General features: G+C 36.5%; 1 protein-coding gene across 5 annotated transcripts in view; it reads left to right on the top strand.

Annotated features, from left to right (window-relative positions):
• Window positions 1-15,078, top strand: part of ARHGEF6 (Rac/Cdc42 guanine nucleotide exchange factor 6) — a 1,746,213-nt gene that overhangs the window by 851,068 nt on the left and 880,067 nt on the right. The gene's annotated exons all lie outside the window — the stretch shown is intronic.

Genomic DNA, 15,078 nt, shown 5'->3' with positions numbered 1-15,078 from the left:
AGAGAAGGAAGATTCTTACCTCAAGGCAGAGTTGAGAAGGTGTCTTCCTCCTAGACATTACAACATCATCAGTTTGAATCTCAGAGTATAAGGCAGCACAGGTGAACCAGTGTGAATCCAGGATTCTAATAGTACTGGGACTGAGTTACATGCTAGTCCCACCTGGCACAAGTGTTTCTTCCTAAGGAATAATTGTCACTACAAATTAAAGACATTATTTATGTATTTATTTATTTGTATAGCTATCTATTTATGTATGTATCTGTCTTTGTGTACTGGGAAAGTCTGTAGTGGTTGAATATATTCTTTTTTTAAACAGCTTTACTGAATTATCACTTGTGACATAAGCAAACTTATATTTACATAAAAGCAGTTAAACCATATTAAGAAGTGCATATTTACAAACATTATAATTCATATGTGTTGTTATATGTCATATAATCAATATTTTAATCTATGTTATATCTTATAATCTAAGCAACATTACATCAATTATTCAGTTCCTGCCTTCTCTTAAACCTTGTTCCTCCTCCAATATGCACTCCTCTCCTTTTCTAAAGATCCAACATTCTGTTTTTTTTACCTTTGTTACAATTTTCATGCACTATTTTAAGTGTAGATGGTTTAGATTCTGATTTCCATTTTCTAGTAATTGCTTTTTTTGGCAGCCTCCAGAATTAAACTTAACAAGCCTTAATAGATGGTGTAACACATCTTAGCAAAGCTCTGTGTGTGTGTATTATGACCCATATGTGGAAGAGCCTGCCACAAGTTTCTAGTAAAGGGGGTAGTGTGGGAACCAGAGTCAGGTGACCAGGTGTGATGTCATTCCATATCCAGCACTGCAATTATATTTAGATATTTAGTGAGAGATGTCACTCAGCACTGAGCAATCTGTTTGTAAAATTTGACAGAGAAGGACCACTCACCCATGTCATCTTGCCTTGCTTTAGTAAGTGAAATAGGGGGACAGTAGTTTTTTTAGATCAGTTAGAAAAATGTAGTGAGATTAGTTAGGTATTTTTTTCTGTATCTGTGTGCACCTTTCATTTGTGTTGTTGTTAATATTTCATGTGATGGAAACTCTGGTGTTTATTGTAAATAGATATTTAGTATTTTCATGTTCTTTTATTACTTATTATTTAAACTTTTCATTGTGGTTGGTCTTTTAGAGAATATTTTATCCTTTGAAAATAGTTATATGTATTTGGTGACACTGTGGCTGCTCCTGAAAGCCTTGCTTGTTTGGTCAACATTACAACTGGTATTAGTATTAATTTCACTCAGTATAATTGGATGCCCAGGCAAGTGCCTTAGAGTAGCTGCCTTTGTGGGTGTTCTTGTGGCAGCGTATCTACGTTTTAGTGTGGGTGGAGGTGATAGAGCAGGTAAGCTGTGACAGCCTTTCCCAGGTGTGCATGTGTGTGAAAATGAATACTCAGAGTTCATGTGTCAGCCACTTTGAACAGGGACACTGAGAGCACTGATTTCACAGAGATGGTAGTGGAGGACTTGGCTTGGAACACCCAGCTAAGGACTTAACTCAATTGCTGTGTCAGTGGGGAGTCTTATTTGGGCTGTGTCAGTGGGGAGTCTTATTTGGGGCCTGGAGACAGATAAGGAAACCCAGCCCCAGGACAGGAGTGTGTTCCCTGTGTGCTGCTAAAGGAAATTGTTCTTGGTGCTGAGAGCTGCATTTGGAAACACTGTGTGTATCTATCTTTGTTCCAAGTGAATGTCCCTCTCCGGTGTCAGTGTTGAGGATTGATGCTTCTTGATTACTGGCCTAGTAGTGGGATGTCACACTTCTCTTTTCCTTTGTCCCTGATATTCTGCAGAATATCCATCCTGATGTCCTTTCTTTATCAAATTCACACACTCAGTTCTTTTGAAATGTGTCTCCTGTATCATTTCTTTTTGCACTCCGCATTTCTTAATATAATTAAGTATTCTTTCCTTTTTGTCTATACCTGTGAAACCATTCACATTCCAAGATAATATGGAATGTGTAGCCATTATAGTAAGAAGTCTTTATTCCCACCTTTTACCTACGGCAGCTTTTTTAAAATGTCTATTTCCATCTTTTGCGATACATGTAGCCAACAATGGTTGGCAGGTTAATCCTTTATATATTTTTTCTTATCGTGAATTTTAGAACCTATGTCACATTTTACAAGATTTTTTGGTTGTAATAAAAATCCTCAAAAAATAAAAAAAAAACACCCCCCAGAAAACACACATAACTATGTGCATTTTCAAATAATAAGTTTGACATTCTTAACAGGAGCATTTGTGCCAAATAGCTGCTAACACATGCCTTAATTAATCTGAAAATGAGTCTATCCATGCTAAGACACATTTTATTGCCTGTGGTTCTACTTACACTAATTGGTGTCTGTTTTTTTTATCTTTATTCTCCCTCCGAATATGTGAAAACTACTTGCAACCTTTCAGAATTCATTAACTTTTACGCTTGAAGAAACCAATGTTCTGTTTTATTGCCCTATTATCAGCTTGCCTCCATGAAAATGTAAGAGAAAATAAAAAAAAAATGTCATCCTCTGTTGCAGCCTGATAGACAAGCTGAAATATTTATTGCTAAAGGAAAACTTGTCATTATATTAACTGCTCCCATATTTATTTGTTTCCATTTAAATTTGTTATTAGGTTAAACCAAGGGTCTTAATTAAGAAGTTCACCTTTGCAAAATTAAGGGAAAACATATCAGCTGTACATATATTGTGATCTATGAAATTTTACACAATATCAATAACCTAAGTCTACAGCCTTTTTCTATTTTTTATTCTCTTTTTGCATAGTAATACCTACATTTCTTAATAGCAAAAAAAGAATTAAATAGAAGAGGAAGGAAAAATGCGTCTTTTTACTTTAGCAGATTTATCGCATACAAGAACAACTAAAAATACTTTACTATGTTGTCAGCTTTTCCTGGTTAGGGGTCGCCACAGCGGAACTCCGGTCCACTAATGATTGACAGTAGATTTTGACGAATGCCGAGGTACCAGCACAACGTTCAACCTTCAACGAAGGCATGCCCTTTTATACATGTCTTTCAAATGCCCACCCAACCACAGGGAGGACATGCAGACTCCACACAGAAGGCACTCCCTGCACTCCAGCTGAGAATCGAATGGGAGAACCTCTTGCTGTGAGGCAACAACGCTACCGCTGCACAACCGTTGCATACACTAAAAATACTTTACTATAAAATATACAATTTATACTGTGAATATTTTCATAGAAATATTGTTAAACAAGAAATTGTTTTACTTCCAGTTACATATTCCCTTCCTTCTCCTCCTCTCTGATTCCTTCCAGACATTAAAGACATGACGTGAGGTAAATGCCTTTTAGTTCCTCACAAGTTTAACAAAGTCAACAAAAGTCCATCCACTCTTTCCACTTATTCTTATACAGCCTTATTTCACAAATGCAGTTGATGCTTTGCAGTTTCAAATTTACTCACTAATTTCCATGCATGTGGTCATATTCCTGTTCACCTCCATCTCCAACTCCAACTGTAGGTTCTGACTCAGTTCCGTGGCACTACTGATTCTCTTTGTCATTTCTGTGCTTTTCTCTGTCTCTCATACATTTCCTTTGGAACAATGGAAAGGTTTCACTGGCAAAGTCTGCTTGTGTGTTTGATTATTAGAAGAATGCGAATCAGAATCCCCTTCTGCTTGATGGCTCATTTTTTGATGGAAAAAAACTTGCATTTTCTCCTTAGCCTGTTCTGCATCAAAAATTCACTTTGATCCTTCAGGAAAAATATTTTGAAGACAGCTGGGTATAGCAGCTTGAAACTCAAACCTGCCTCTCAACATTCCCTGACTACTGGAATAAAACTGTTTCTTTTCTGCTGGTGTATAGTAAATAATCATTTTCTATAAACACTCTACTGTCTCCAACTTTTAATACTTTGCCATTTTGCCACAGTTTTGCCAGGATCAGCTCTTTCTGCTGGTAGGTTTTCATTTTTACTAAAGAAGTTCTAGGCTGCTTTCTCAAGCAAATTTGGAGCATACACATGGTGTGCCCTTTCAATTAACAGTTTCTTCTGTGGAATACCAGTTTAGTTGCTTATGTGTACCTTCATAAAATGAATACATATTTCCCTATATGCACTCTGTCCTTTAATTCTATTTTTGAAACATCTCTTCTTAAGCAGTTTCATACTCAACCAGCCTTTTTCTTTATTTTGACCTCTAATTTTTGCAGTTTCATTAGCTCATCTGAATATCTGTTTAAAGCTTTTTCCATTCTTTCTAGCCCTTGGTTGGGTTGATTTACTCCTTCAGTTTTTTGTTGTTTTTTTTATTGGCACATTTGACTGTTTTTTTTTCCTCCAGACCACTAGAGGCCATGTCCTGCACCAAAGCTGGAGTCCAAACTACCCTTAGCTGTACAGCTGCAGGACTCCTCCCAGTCAGCAGTTTCTCCTTACCCTCTCCAATTTATTTTCACTTAGGCTGTCTCAGTTTCTTCCCTGCAGGCACCCAGACAGTGCACTCACCAGCCAGCAACTGAATTCCACTCAAGCTTACAATATCACTGGCTGTTGTCTCTCAGTTTCTGTTCTCACACTGAGAGAGCTAAAGTTAAGCTGTTGACCAGTGTGCAGCAATCTTAGAAGTGCACATAGCTGCATACATGATAGAAGGTTTGATACTAGAGTGTGTGGGTATGTAGATAGGGTGTCGTTATGATATTATCCAAGAGTAGTACAAGAACAGACCCAGTAATTATTTAGGTATTGTTTTAGTGCCACTTTGAAAATGTTTTTTAGTTTTAGATGAAAAGGTGTGGAGTTCCACATCTTGGTGACGTGGTAGGAGTATAGTCAGTCACCATCAGAGTTGTTAGACTTGGTTGTGGTTATGAAAGATTTACTGTTAACCGTAGTGCTTTGGTGTTTGTGTAGGGTTGAACTACATCTTTTTAGAGACATGCATATGTCTGGGCAGTATATTAGGATGTAGGTCCTTAGTTGAGAGAAGGGCAGGTGTTCTGGAAGTTATAGTCAATTTAGGTGTTTTAGGGCTTTGCAGTGAGGTATTGACTGGGAGGTATTAACAATAGATTTAGCTACTTTGTAATAGCCTCTATCTAGTTTTGTTCTGAAGGTGACATTAAGATTTGTAAATTTAAGTGATGCTGATGCTTATAGAAGGGAAGAGAGTAGATAGGTTGTTGTTTATTTTCTAGTTTTATCTGTAAGGAATGTTTTGGCCCTGTAGAGGGAGTCTAGTTTTCTATGTATTTTCCGTTATATGTACTTTGAAGTAGGCATTGGTTATATCTAAGACTTCCATCGAGTAGGATTCCTAGATTTCAATTGTGTTATTAGACAGTAGTCTATGAAATGTTTGATTTTGTTCTGTGTAACATTTGAGGGTAAAAAGCATAAGTTTGGTCTTTTTAGTGTTGAGGTGTAGGTCTGAATCTGACAGCCAAGATTCCATGGAAAGGAAGGCCTGTTGTGTGATGTCCTGGAGGTTGTCTGATGTCTAATGTTGATGCAAAGCAGATGAGTGTAGTAACAAATCTATGTTGGACTTGGGTTGCTTCTCTGAAGGCAGTATGGAGTTTATGAATAAAGATATTAAAAAGAACGAGTCTCTAGAATCGATCCTTGGGATACTCCAGTTGTAACTAGTAGGACAGATGAGAACTCTTGTTGCTATTTTACTGCTTGCTTGCCTATATGATAGGTAACCATGAAACCAGTTAAAGGATGGGTTATTGGGAGGAGAGTTTACAGAGAAGTTTTTGATGAGACACTGAGCCAAAAGCTTTGAACAGAGAGAGGAAGAGGGTTGAGCCTAGGTTACCATTTTTTTCTGTGATGGTTAACTACATTGGTAAAATTGAGGAGGTCAGCTGTGGTGCTGTGACCGTGGCAGAAGCCATGTTGTGCGTTGGAGAGAAGGTTGTGGTTGGTAAGGTATTGAAGTAGCTGGGAGTGGACAATTTTTTTCTGGAATTTTAGACAGGAGAGATAGTATAGCAGTAGGCATCTAGTTACTCAGGTTAGTTGCCATCTTTGTGGAGTGGTATAATGAAAGATTTTTTCCAGATATCTGGGGCATGATTTTCCAATAATGATCTATTAATAAGAATGGAAGCAGCAAATGGTGTTCGGTTGGGATATTGTCAAGAAACATTTTTGTTGGCTTGAGGTGTTTTAAGTATTCTTGATGTAGTAGAGAACAGTCTTGATGCTGGTTTGTAGTGTATTGTTGTTGTAGGCTATTGGGATGGTGAAGTGTGTGTGTGTGTTTTTTTTTTTTTTTTTTGTGAAAGTGAGAGAATTGAGATTTTAAAGTGAGTTGAACTGTGTTGCATTTTTTCTGTGTGGTTAATGTTTGATGTGGTAGAGGTTAAGGTAGGACTTGGTTGGAGTAGTTTTTTTATTGTAGACCATAAATAAGATGGCATTCTTTTGGTGGATGATCTGGAAGGTAGAGACACTAAGACATTTTGTTGTTAATATTTTGTTTTGCAAGATTTCTCAGATATCTAAAGGTTTAAAAGGTAGCCTTTTCTTTTTGTTTTTGGATCATATTTTCCAAGCATGTTCCCTCAGTGTAAGTAGTAGCCTTGTCAAGCTTGTAGGCCTCGAAGTTGGGTTTGATCTTACCCTCTTTGCTTTAAGAGGTGCATGTTCATTTATTATATTTATAGAAATGTGGTTTAAGTATGAGACTGCTTCATCTAAAGATAGTGGTTTAATGACATTACAGTTATATTGTTTAAGGGTTAAGTTGAAGTCATCTAGGTCAAATTTAGTTGTTACAAATTTGCTTTTAGATTACCTGCTTGAGGGTATTAATTTTGTTGTTCGGATGTATTAGTTGGCAGGTAATCACTGATAATAGCTGCTAAAATTCCAACAGAGTTTGACTATGGGTCTATTGATAAGGATCCAATCTAATGTGGATCCAGATTCCTTGTTTGCTTTATTGTGTACTCTAATGGTGACATTTACTAGTTGTATGAAACCAAATAAAATTTATAGAGGGTGAGGTTAAGTTTGTTTGCTTCCAGTCTATGTTTACAACACCTATGATTATGGTCTCTTGGCTAATGTTGTCATTAACCATAGTAGAATTTCTTCTACAGTGAATGAATTGTTTCTGTCGTGGATATATAAGGTAATAAAGTATGTAGATTTTATGCTATTGAGCTTCAGGTGTGTAATTAGGATGTCTGCATTTTGAAAGTATTATGTAATCTCAGCACAGTAAAGTGAAAGAAAAGCTTTAATATCGTAATGTCTTTTCAGTGCACATTCAAAAGTTAGAGGCAGACTCTAACAGAGAATATCTGGAGCAATTCAAATCTTTCACTTCCAGTGTTATTGCTAGGTGACATGAAATTAAGAGAGTGCCTATCAACTAATTAACAAGCCAACAGAACAACAGGTGTTTAGTAACTATTGTTTGTAGCAACAGTGAAGCTGTAGCATTAGGACAATATAATGTGAATAGCATAAAGCATTTGCAGAGTATCTGCATAAAAAAATTAGCAGTTTGATGTAGGCCTTGGTAATGTGCATACCCCCTACACTGAATATATTCAGTCCAGGTGCAAGAATTTCATTATCTTGTGTTTCAGGTTTTAACCATGTTTCTGTTGTAAATACTGTGTCAGAGGAATAGAGAGCAGTGCATGCACTGAAGTCCGGAACTTTGTTGCAGATACTTTGAAAGATGATGTTTAGCAGAAGTAAGTTTGATCCTTTTATATGTGGGTGAAGGAGTGGTGGTGGTATAGTTGTGACAGATATTGGTATGAATTTTGAGTTAGTGAAGGGTCCTGAGTGAGAGTGAATGTCACCTCTCTGGGTTAGGGTGATTGTCACCACTAAGTTTGAGTCTCATGGCAGTATTTTGAAAGGGATAGTAGTAATTTTAATTTTAAACAATCCACAAAGCACTGAAAAGAGGAGATGCCTGGCACTGGACAGCTGAAGTAGAATGGCAAGGTTTATTAAAGCAACCCAAACACAAACGTGAAATGCTTAAACAGTCACAACACGGTTTTCGTCATATATATATATATATATATATATATATATATATATATAATTCAAATAAGCCAATGGGTGAACATCTCATGAATAAATAATGCATCCTGAACGGGGAAAATGTATAGCTTCATATAAAAAAAATATATAGCTTCATGTAAACATATACATAAAAATGTATAATGTTGAATATATAAATATAAATATATATATATATATATATATATATATATATATATATATATAAAATATTTAATTTTCTCACTGGGGTTTAACAAAGCAGAAACTATAAATATAAACATGAAGGCAGAAAGAGTTCAACCTACTTTACTGTAGAAATGCTTGCGAATACTCCCATCTAGTGAGCAAAGTGGAGATAACAAGTATCCTGAAAATAACAGGAATCCTAAAATTATCATTTCATACAAACCCATAAAAACAATCATTTCATAAAATTGTATGTATTTCCTAAAATATTTCAAAAAAGTAATCTTAAAATATAAAATGAAATGTTACAAAAGATCAAATGAATTCTTACAACACTATTAGATAATAATTTAAGTATATAATGTCCAACATAATAAAGTGTAAGTAAAAAATGTATAAATATATATAGCTATAAATATAACTTTAAAGATGACTTAAAAATTTTATATAACATAATTGTTTAGATTTTAAAATTTTTTAAAAATGTTTTCTTAAAATTGAATGGGTGGTGGACCTTCACAATCTAGCAGCCCTCATTTTTAAAACTGGGGCAAGGGAAATATTGTCATTTAGTCCTGGGGACCTATTGGCTTCAAGAATGATTTGCCAATACAATTCTCGATATTCAATCTTTGTTTCCCATAACCCACCCCTCTCATCTTTTTGTATTTCTTCTATAATAAAAAAAGTGTATTTTGCTAGGGGGCAGGTGTGTGTATGTTTGTATAACGCGTTGGTTATTTTCTTATTTTTTATATCATTAACATGTTCATATATTCTTCTTCTAATCTTTCTTTCAGTTTTACCAACATAAAAACTCGAACAAACCTTACATATAGCAATGTAAACCACTCCTGCAGAATCACAAGTATTGTGGGACTTGGCTTTTATTTCCTTTCCCCTAGCTTCAATGAAAACACTTGTAGTATCAGCCATCCAAGGGCATTGCGCACACATTTTACATGAAAAAGTGCCATTAGGCTTAACTGTTTTCTTTTTCATGTTAGGTATAGGCAACAAGCAATCTTTTATGTTGCGTCCCCTTCTGAAAATAAACTTGGGTGTAGTCTCTTGTAGCCCAAGATCACTAATTCTAGTAAATTTATCCCATTCTTTCACAAAAGTTTTTTGGATAATGCCACCGTCTCCACTAAAATCTGTAATAAAAGCTGTATTGTAATTCTTATCAGTTTTATTAGGGGTATCTATGGCTATACATTTTCCCCGTTCAGGATGCATTATTTATTCATGAGATGTTCACCCATTGGCTTATTTGAATTATTGGTACACTATATATATATATATATATATATATATATATATATGTGTGTGTGTGTGTTTTTAAAGCTGTGTTTTTTGTCTGATGAAGTCTGTTGCATTGATAAAAACCGTGTTGTGATTGTTTAAGCATTTCACGTTTGTGTTTGGGTTGCTTTAATAAACCTTGCCATTCTACTTCAGCTGTCCGGTGCCTGGGTTTTCCTCTTTTCAGTGCTTTGTGGATTGTTTATCAGTTTGCGTTTTGCACTGTTATTCCGTTTCTTTGGGTTATTAATTTTAATTTTAACTCTTAATAGTACGTTTATTGTCATCTTGTTTTTACAAACATATAAATATGAATTCAGTATTGTGTGGTAGTACAGCCTAGGAGAGATGTTGGGGTAAGGGTGTGATAACATAAGATAAGTAGACTTAAATATAGTTAAACTAAACACGGCTACATGCAGTCTAAATCACTGACAGCCATCCTAGAGATGCACTGGTCACCCTTGATGCATTTTATAAAGACGCGCTTGAGGATAGATGTCAAGGAAGTGGGAGGTAGGCAAAGACAGAAAAGGCTGTTCTTGGACAATGAGAATCTAGGCTGTGATATATATGATAAGAATAAAATGCCTCCTAACAGATCATTAGCAAAGAACACCAGTAATCAAATCATTGTACATTAACTCAGCACGCTTTCAATTTTAGATAATACAGAAATAGTAACCTACTCTGTTCATTTGTATGGAATCAGATAATTGCAGAATTGTACTAATTTCACAATCCAGTTACATATTTGATGCTTTGCATACTGTAAGAATCCAGTGATTGTTGCTGCATGATTGATTGCTTGATTGTTACATTTGTTAACCAGAAGGTCCCACTGACCCAGTTGACTTTTTAATACAAGGAGAACTTGTTTGGAGACATCACAACTGCACAGACAGAACAAAAATACAAAGGTCACAATCAATTGTTTTGTTTGTCTTTCTGGCTTTTCCCGGTTAGGGGTTGCCACAGCGGAACTCCGGTCCACTAATGATTGTCAGTAGATTTTTTTTTTATGGCGCCGAGTTGCCAGCCCGACAACCAACCTTCAACAAAGGCACGCCCATTCACGCAGGTATTTCTAAAATATAGCTGAAATGGAGTAGGAATACTGCAGTGCATATCAAGATTATACAAAAAAACAAATGAACACTGTAATACTTATGAGAATAAAAGTAAAAAAAGCATTTACTCCAAATTTATATACAAAGTATAGAGAACTGTGATGACAATTATAAGGCTTGTATAAAACAGCAGCAGCATTAGCTCAAATTAAGACATGGTCAAGGGATAAGTTGGGTGGGGGTTTCAAGAATGTATAAGTGGTACTTTATAAATAAGTCAAAACACACAGAACATTCTTCAGTTGTATGCAAACATCATCATCTTCTTTCGAATGTTCCCGTTAGGGGTTGCCACAGCGGATCATCTGTTTCCATTTCTTCCTGTCCTCTGCATCTTGCTCTGTCACACCAACCACCTGCATGTCCTCTCTTACCACATCCATAAACCTTACCTTAGGCCTTCCTCTTTTCCTGTTACCTGGTAGCTTCATCCTTAGCATCTTTTTCCCAATATACTCAGCATTTCTCCTCAGCACATGTCCAAACCAACATAATCTTGCCTCTCTGGCTTTGTCTCCAAACCTTCCAACCTGGGCTGACCTTCTAATATACTTATTCCTGATCCTGTCCACCCTCGTAACACATAATGTTAAATAATTTACAGTACAAGTGGCAGTCAGGAGATGTGGCACACAGTATCACATGATTCCAGTGTGGGGAAGTTTTTCTAGAAGAGAGGTGGAAGGCTTTTAGGTGTTAAGTAGAAGACAAGGTGAAGAACACTGGATGCAGGGATAATCTGTTAGCATAGGAACAATCTTGATGAAATTTTGTCTCTAGAGAAATTACAACAACATGGCAAGAGGAGGGGCTCAGCAGACATAAGTACTTGAGAAGGAATATAATGAAAGAACACAGCAACAGTGTATCTCATTTTATTTAAAAGACTATAGATTGATGTGATTTTGAAGTATTTTCAGCAATATTTTATTCCCGGCCATTGAGTTTAGAGAGTACCAAACAGTGTTTTCTTTACTGATGTCAGCTGAAAATCCTGCAGGCAATTGATATAGGGTGCTAACACATCCATCATGCTGGTTTAGGGAACAAAGAAGGAATCACTGTGGAAAAGGTACACAAGGTTGGGATAAGCTGTTGTTTTACTAATATGAGGTGAAGAAGGAATTGCTGTGGAAAAGCTACACAAGGTTCGGATAAGTTGTTGTTTTACTAATATGAGATGAAAGTATTATAAGCTGTATAGCGTACCTGTATTTTGTTAGTTGGAAAACATGCTGAGAGAAGGTGAGGTTTTGCTTAAGAGTCCAGATGCTTATAAGGGGCTTATCTCTATTCAAATGCAAATAGCTTAACAAGGGACATACAGTCATTTGAAAATTTATTCCTTCTAAAAAAGAGTAGCCTTGGATGAAACATCTGAAAGTGATGAACTGTAACAACACTGTGTATTTCTCAGCGGTGAACAAAATGCCAAGTTAGCATGCAGTACTAATCTTTGATTAAGGTATCTGTCGAACAAAGAACAGCTACTGATCGATTTTAGAAGGAAAAATGTGTTTCAGATGTATGTTTGCAGGTGACCAGCTCCCCCCATTCCGCAGTCTTCAATGTTCTGATTCACTCTCTGAACTTTGATATCATTACTCTGAGGTTACAGAAACATGCTGATACATCTCACTCAAACAAACATGTCCAACCTTGGAGTTGTAGTATTGGGTGAAGGGTGCTGGGGGTACTTCTCATCAGCATAAAATAAATAAATAAAATAATTAACTAATTACTGTGGATATAAAAAATGTACACACCCCTGTTAAAATGCCAGGTTTTTCTGATATAAAAAAATGAGACCACAATAAATAATTTCAGAACTTTTCCCACCTTTAATGTGACCTATATCCTGTACAATTCAATTGAAAAACAAACAAATATGTTAGGGGAAAAAATAACAAATGTAGAATAAGCTGGTTGCATAAGTGTGCACACCCTTAAACTAATACTTTGTTGAAGCACCTTTTGATTTAATTACAACGTTCAGTCTTCTTGGGTAGAAATCTATCAGCATGGCACATCTTGACTTGGCAATATTTGCCCACTCTTCCTTGCAAAAGTGCTCCAAATCTGTCAGATTGCGAGGTCATCTCTTGTGCACTGCCCTCTTCAGGTCACTCCATATATTTTCTATTGGATCTAGGCCTGGGCCATTCCAAAACTTTAATTTTCTTCTGGTGAAGCCATTCTCTTGTTGATTTGGATGTATGTTTGGGGTCATTGTGTTGAAAGGTGAAATTCCTCTTTATCTTCAGCTTTCTAGCAGATGCCTGAAGGTTTTGGACCAAAAGTAAGTGATATTTGGAACTGTTCATAATTCCCTCCACCTTGACTAAAGCCCCAGTTCCAGCTGAATTAAAGCAACCCCAAAGCATGATACTGCGACCACCATGCTTCACTGTAGGGATGGTGTTCTTTTGCTGATGCAAAGTGTTGTTTTTTTGCGCCAAACGTACCTTTTGGAATTGTGGCCAAAAAGTTCAATCTTGGTCTCGTCAGACACACATTTTCCCACATACTTTTGGGAGACTTGATGTATTGTTTTGCAAATGCTTTTGGGAAACTTGATGTATTGTTTTGCAAATTTTAACTTGTCCTGGATGTTTTTCTCTGCAAGAAAAGGCTTCCGTCTTGCAACCCTACCCCACAGTCCAGACATATGGAGAATACGGGAGATTGTTGTCACATGTAGTACACAACCAGTACTTGCCAGAAATTCCTGCAGCTCCTTCAGTGTTGCTGTAGGTCTCTTGGCAACTTCCCTGATCAGTTTTCATCTTGTCTTTTCATCAGTTTTGGAGGAACGTCAGTTCTTTGCAACGTCACTGTTGTCCCATATTTTCCCCACTTTTTGATGACTGTCTTCACTGTGTTCCATGGTATATCCATTGCTGTGGAAATTTTTTTGTACCCTTCTCCTGACTGATACCTTTCAATAATGAGATCCCTCTGATGCTTTGTAAGCTCTCTGCAAACCATGGCTTTTGCTATAGCAGGCAATTGAGTAAATGTCAGGAAAATCCTACTAGGACAGCTGAACTTTAAAGTCTCTTTAATTGATGGCAGGTGTGTACCCAAGAAGACTGGATGCTGTAATTAAATCAAAGGGTGCTTCAACAAAGTATTAGTTTAAGAGTGTGCACACTTATGCAACCAGCTTATTGTAGATTTTTTATTTTTTTATATTTTCTTCCCCCTAACAGATTTGTTTGTTTTTCAAATGAACTGCACAGGTTATAGGTCACATTAAAGGTGGGAAAAGTTTTGAAATTATTTTTTGTGGTCTCATTTTTTTCATATCAGAAAAACCTGGCATTTTAACAGGGGTGTGTAAACTTTTTATATCCACTGTAAATAAATAAACTTAAAATGAGTGTTGCTTATCTGGATCGTGACTTTGTTCCATAACTTGCAGATACCTTAGTCAATGGTTTCTCCATTGATGAAATATTGCGTCATTAACATATTTTCCTTTGTTTTGTGCAAACAAGATTCCTAAAATGAAAAGCACAAAACACAAGATACTAATAGCCCTTGGAGGTCCCTTTTGGTTTCCTGGTGCAGTTACTCCTGCATGAGGAGAACACAAACCTCTACTTTAATGTGGATGGAACAGTGCCCACATCTGAAGGGCAAACAATTGCATATCAACTTTTTCTGCTATACCCAATGATTCCCCCAGAGTGTTTGCTTGTGTAGGCTTGGACAGATCTCTAATGATAGACATCTGACATGTTGTAGAGTAGCCATAATAATCTATTGTACTCTGAAGGAGAGACATGCAGAAATCTTATCTACTGCACTGTACTTCACATCTATGTTTAAACAGACATGACCCAAAAAGCCAGACCATATCAACAGTCTTTAGAGAGGTCTAGAAAGGGCACATTACATTATCTTCATTCATATTTAACATGGTATGGTTAGAGAGGTATAATCAATATCATTGAGTTCTATTTCTTTGGGAGGAGGGAACATCTGTGACATTAGGTATCAAAAAATATAAACACTTCTGCTTTATGTGGCGTGGTGGCAAATCCCTAAACACACCTAAAACAGAGAGCTTCTGCGCCCCCTTATTAAATGGAATTATCTCCAAGGTTACAACAGCTTAAAGGAAAGAGGCATTTTCACTGAACTCTTCCAGGAGCAATACAGAACTTGCTGAAATCACCAGTTGCCAGCTGGATAAGTTTAGCTGTTGGCCTATTGACAGAACAGAACTTGCTGCCTGCATCAGTATTGTAGACTGGATAAAACCTTGACTACGGCAGAGGGACTCAAATTCAGTTAGAGCCTAGGGTGTTTGACAGTACAAGTAATGAGTTTGGATATGCTCATCCTGGGAGAAGGGATGGTACTCCTGCTCTGTTT

This window comes from Protopterus annectens, chromosome 3.part0, assembly GCF_019279795.1.
Source record: "Protopterus annectens isolate FY-2018-M chromosome 3.part0, PAN1.0, whole genome shotgun sequence".
Classification (NCBI taxonomy): domain Eukaryota; kingdom Metazoa; phylum Chordata; order Ceratodontiformes; family Protopteridae; genus Protopterus; species Protopterus annectens.
The sequence above is the reverse complement of the archived record's forward strand: the minus strand, read 5'-3'. Positions and strand labels throughout refer to the sequence as shown.